Source organism: Corvus cornix, chromosome 2 (assembly GCF_000738735.6).
Source record: "Corvus cornix cornix isolate S_Up_H32 chromosome 2, ASM73873v5, whole genome shotgun sequence".
Taxonomy (NCBI): domain Eukaryota; kingdom Metazoa; phylum Chordata; class Aves; order Passeriformes; family Corvidae; genus Corvus; species Corvus cornix.
In genome coordinates, this window is record NC_046333.1 from 131,697,847 (window position 1) to 131,703,940 (window position 6,094).

Here is a 6,094-nt window from a genome sequence, read left to right on the forward strand (position 1 = left end):
AGGTAAGAGATGATGAGTAAAGAGTATTTAATACAATTAAATTACATTGTTTTCTGCTTTCTGACCTTTGTTTCCAATCTAAAGTCTAGCTAGCATGTGTCATCTTTGCTGTACTATTGAGCTTGTCTAGTGCTCAAAGCAAGATGAATGAAAGAAATGCATCTCCCAGAAGGCAGTGGATCCAAAGAAGTGCAGATACACAGACTCCGTAGCTCATAACCAGAGAAATTCTGAGGAAAGAGGTTGTACTGAGAGTGCTTTCTGCCAGGTTGCACCGCCACAAGCCAAGCTGTGGGAAGGTAGAAATGGGTGATGGTTATACATGGAAGAGACGCTGAGGGATGCTCCATGACTCACGGGTATCTCTAGCTGCAGACTAGCACAAAAACTGAAAGTTGCCCCTAATCAACAAAATTGGAAATCCCTCTGGTACTGTTGATCACAGAGCTTGCAAGGCAGTCAGGAAAAACCCCTTAGAGGCGCTTCTGGAAAGCAATATTGAGAAAAAATAAAGAAACTGGTGCTCAGCCAAGAAAAATAATTGCTCTACATCACAGAAACATAATTCAAAGCATGCTGTGAAAGAAATTCTGTCTAGAAGGCAAGTAAATATTAAGTTATGTATTAGAACAGTGTTATTACAGACTAAATAGAAAAGCTGATGTTTGAAAATTGAAAGAAGCTACAACCCCCTCCCATTTGTTTGCTTTAAAATCAGAGATAGATTTGATAGAATCTGATGGTATCAAAGAACTGTTTAACAATAGGAAATCTTTTCTTATCTACCTGCAAAGATGCACATCTTAAAACAGAAATTGAATATTCTAGGCATGCCCATGCTAATGAACAGATATGCAGACTCAGAAAGCTGAGATATGGTTTTCCAGTTTAATCTTGCTGACTTGGAGCAGCTCAGAGAAGGAAAAAGTTTTCTTTCATAACCATTACTTTGTATTTTCACAGAATAAACAGGTGCAATATTGACATGACAAACTAGAAAGCAGGTGTTTTAATTAAAACAGCCATAGGAAGGATCATTTGCAATGTCTCGACAACCACAATTAACTGAACTCTGTGTCTCAGTCTTGATGGAGCTCATTTAGAAGGTATCAGAACATTTAGAAAATGCTGTGAGTCAATTGTTTTATATCTCCTGCCTTGTAGGCTTGCTGCAGAATATTCATTCTGCCTCCAACATAGCTTAAGTCAACATTAGAAAGTCCCCTGCACTGCAGCCATAGAGTTAATTGTCTTGATTCACATTCAGGAGTTATTTATTATGCAAAGATCTGAACATTAAGAAGACCCTCCTGTGGCAGGTAGGTAGTGTATAGCTTTGTGAAGGCCCCCTAACCACAGAGGAAAATCACCCGCAAGGTGTGCATCCACTGAGGCATTCTACCCCCATATCTAGGATGCAGTCCACAAACTAGTGTGATCTTCACAGCCTGTGGGTCTGGAAGGTCCCTCAAGGATGGTTCTGTGTTGGGTTGTTTAGGATTTCTCCATGGCTTCAGCAAAAGGGGGAGAGAATTTTTAGTTGTGGGGACCTCACAGAGAAGTGTGGCTCCTCCTTACACTCCAAGCGTGGCTGATAGTGGTGTGGGAACATGGACTTCTGCCTGCCAAGAAACACAAGCAAAGAAGATATTTTAGAAAGACCTACAATAAAAAGAAAAATTATCATTATTCTAATGCTTTTTTACAAAGAGTTTCTCCAACTCTATTTTTGCTCAAAGTATTCACTGTTTCAGTTGGTCCCAATTCAACTTGTAGTAAACAGGATTCCATGTCACAAAACCACCATCACAAATACAATTCCAGTACGGACAAATTACCATGAAGACTGAAATAGTAACACTTTCTGAACATTGCAGTTCTATTAAATAGCTAATTCTGACAACACTGTGTGACAGCAAAATGGTCATGGAAAGACAGCCTGTAAGATTATACAGCTATCCCTGATGAGAATTGAGGCTATGAGTTCACATTGATGAATGGGGACACTTTGCTGACACTTTGTTAGAGATGCTGTGGTGGTTCAGCCATGAACTCTCCTACTATGCCATGTCTTAGGGACTCTCATATCTGATGCAAGGACAGGTCAGCTCTCAGTGATGCAGCAGATGTACTCCAGTTGTTTACAAGATGATGTGTAATAAATATGATGTCAATAAACATTCAATTTTTTACTTTACTGAATGTCTCAGGGTAGTAGTGGTAGCAACCAGCAGCTATTACCCAGGCTGGAGATTCATGTAGGGAGTGAGGTGCTATGGGTAGCTGGAGACAGCACCATTGTAGCTGCCCCAAAGGCAGTCACCCTTACTGCAAAGCAAACTCTGTAAGCCAGGCTTTCATAACCGGCTCTATTGCTCATCAGGTGAGAATTAATACTAGGGAAAGTTATCATCTGCCAGCTTAGCAATTTTGGTGGTTTGAGGAGTGTCATTGCATGGGCGGTCATTCTTGTAAGGTGACCATCAGGGTTTCTACTTTCCCCACACTTCCAGCAGGAGGCCGACTGGGAACAGAAAGCTCATGATCACCATGCCAGGCTCTGCAGCCTTTTTTGTGGATTAAAGCTTCTAGCAATCATGTAGTATGCTGTAGCCAATTAGGATCTGATTTTTCTGACATAGTTATCACCTGCATTTCCCAACGGTTTCAGCTGTCCTTTAGGCTGATTACATATTCTTCCTACAAGAGAGGAATATTACAACTAAATTAAAATATTTGGACATGGAACCCTTTTATTTTAAAAATAAAAAACACACCATATTTTTTTCTGTTGAAAAACATTCAGCTCTAAGCCTTTTTATCCAGACTATTTGATTTTTTCACAAAAAAAAAGGAAGCTTTCTGTGGGGTAAGTTCTCTGCATTTTATAACCAGATCTGATTATCTGGTGCCTGCCTTTTTGTAAAATGTGGTATATTCTTTAAATCCTTTTTTCCCATAAGTACTTCTGTTGTACTTTATATTATTTTCCTTTTGACTGCTTTTTTACTATCAAGTTCTCAGCACCATGATGCTCATCTTGTTCTCATTCTGGTACTGAGGTCCTTGTCAGAAACTCCCATAAGAAGAGCCTTTTATGTAGCTCAAACATTTGTTACCCTCTGAATCCCACTTTTCTGCTTTTTTTCAAGCAGTGCTGCCTCATTATCCCTTTCAGCTGTACAGTCTCCAAGGCTCTCCCTCCTTGGAACAGCGCCTCCTGGATTACTCCACCCTCCTGAACTAAATTGTGTCATTTCCCTCATGTTTTTCCATCATGGATATTTGTTAACAATCACCAGCCTGTGAAGTGACATACAAACCAGAAATAAGCACACTGTCAGTGTAAGGCTGTCATCTTCTAGAGATGTCAGTATTTACCATTTGTGTCTTGAATTGAATGGGACCATTCATGTGTATAAATTGTTTCCCCATGCAAGAGTTTGCAAGATTCTGGCCTAAATAAAGGAAATAAATATTCAGATTATTTGCAGCAGAACCACAACATGACCATTTGCTTAAGCCAGCTCTTTCTCCTTCCATATTTCTTCCTGCCCCATCTGCCAGCATCTCATTGCACCTACTCTGAACTCCTTTCTTCCTGTGCAAGTTGGCTTACAAGTTCTGTGGGACTTCTATGAGTTATTCAGCTGCATATCCATGACACAGGGAAACACATTCAGCAGCTTGGAGGCACCTTCCCTTTTTTGTCCTCCAACATGCTTGAGAACTTTCTGAACACTGTATAGATACTGAAAAAGAGACAAGACCAGGGCACAGACCATATGAGCTCCATATATTTTCAAACCATATACGCATCAGCTCAGTATATTCTAAAGTAACACACATTAAGGCTATGCATACGCTGTATCTTTTGTCTGTTTCTCTGAAATTTTCCACCCAAAAATGCTGCTCAGGAAGGTGAAATAAGATCTTATTTATTCCCCATTAATATTGGAGAAATTTAATTTGAAATTGCAGATCTGTGAGATACACCAACAAGCATTTATATGATCAAGCTGCACCTTATGATGCCAACTCACTTAGGCTTTAGATATTTACTTTGCTTCATCTGCATATCTGACATTATTAGAAGACACTTCTTTGTTTAAGAATTGTGCATTAAATGACAGTGTCCAGATAGCAAGCACAGTATGTAATGTATATTGCTAACACCATCCAGTGAAAGATCAACTACGTGCAGAAAAAATTTTCAATGAGGACAGCCTGAAAGGGTTGGGGTTATTCATCCCGTAGAAGAGAAAACCCAGGGAAAATTTATTGCAGCCTTCAATACTTGAGGGAGGCTTATAAGAGAGATGGGGACAAGCTGTTAAATGGGGCCCATAGTGATAGGACAAAGGGTAATGGTGTTAAACTAAAAGAGGTTAGATTCAGACTAGATACATAGAAGAAATTTTTTACAAAAGGGTGGTGAGACACTGGCACAGGTTGCCCAGGCAGGTGGTAGATGCCCCATCCCTGACAACATTCAAGGCCATTGATCTAATCCCTGCTCATTGCAGGGGGTTGGACTGCATTACCTTTAGAGGTTCCTCCTAACCAAAACCATGTAATGCTTCTATTTTATGAAAACGAGAGAGGGAAACAGACAGTATTGTGTTCATGTGCATGTATGTGTACTTCAGAACTTCAAATAAATAATATGATTCAAAAGGTAAATCATTAAATAAAATATCTTCAAGTGCACCATTTTTTTTAAATGTAGACTAAGCGTTCTCTCACTGAGAAGAGAAGAGCTCAGTACAGGATCTTTTAAAGCACCCTTGACACAGCTGTCCTTGTCACAGTGTTTCTTTTATCCTGAACTTCCCTGCATGTAAAGGAAAACATCTGCTTATGGATGTTTCATCACTGATGACACCTATAACTATTGGCAATTACTCTTTTTCCAGTCCATAACTGTTTGGCATTTATTTTAAAGGTGACAACCTTAGAAAAGACAAGACTGATCTTTCGAGCAGGCTCCAAATGTCACATTGTGAAAGATGTTGTTTTATCATCAACATATGGCATCTGTCTGGGCTCCTTAAGGAAGTTTGTATCTGGAAAATAAATGTTCTCTAAGCAGGATCTTTGTGTCTCCAGCTTTTAGGCAACCTTGACAGAAACACCATTCTGAACATTATTTACCTTCAGCTTAATTTGATCCTCAGGAATTTACACATAGTTTAAAGTTTCAGAATAAATTCCTCAACCAACTCCTCATTAAATTTACTTGAAGGGTTCTCTTATGATTAAAACAAGCTGGTTCCCAGAAGACTGTATCTGCGCAAATGTACACATTAGTCTTTAAGACTACCCACATCCTGGTGTGGTTGCTTGTGCTTTTTAATGAAGAATGAACTCCACAATATATTTGCTGTGCCAGGAATTAGGTATTTTCAGTATGCTACCAGATAAGGAATTTATTTGAGCCTTTATTAGGGCCATCTTAATTTGAACTCTACATTTTGTCAAGAAAACAATTTTTTCTTGAAGAAATTATAATTTTAGTTGTTAATGAAACAGGGGCAGAAGAGTAGCTGAACTGTGCAGAGATGGATGCTATGGCAACTAGAGCAGGTATGAAAAATGCTTTCAAGCAGAGTATTTAAGTTAGAAAAATTATAACAATAGAAATATAATTAGCAATTTAAGTAGACACCTTTGACTCCAGAAGTGAAGGGCTCTGGAATGCTAGCAGCTGATATTGCTACAGTTTATGCAAAAGTGCTTTCAATTTGTTGTTGGTTGGTTCACTGCAACTCAAGGTATACAAAATTAAATTCATGCAAGTTTTTGCCAGTTTCTTCCAGGGTAAATTCAGGCTTCTGTAGCAAAAACGTCTACCAGGAAAAGAGGCTGTGGCAATGGAAAGAAGGAACCAGCTGGCCATAGCCACACCATCCTTGGTGATCCAACTAGTGAATAAAACTGGCACTGCTTTCTGGGAAGAGCCATGGGCATGAAAGTTGAGAAATGGTGACTTGAATGTGTTCATCTAGTGAATGCAGCCTCGACATTTTCTAGCTTAAAAATACCTCTCTAGCTTTGGAACATCAAATTTAGTGTAGCAATTTAGCTCATTCAC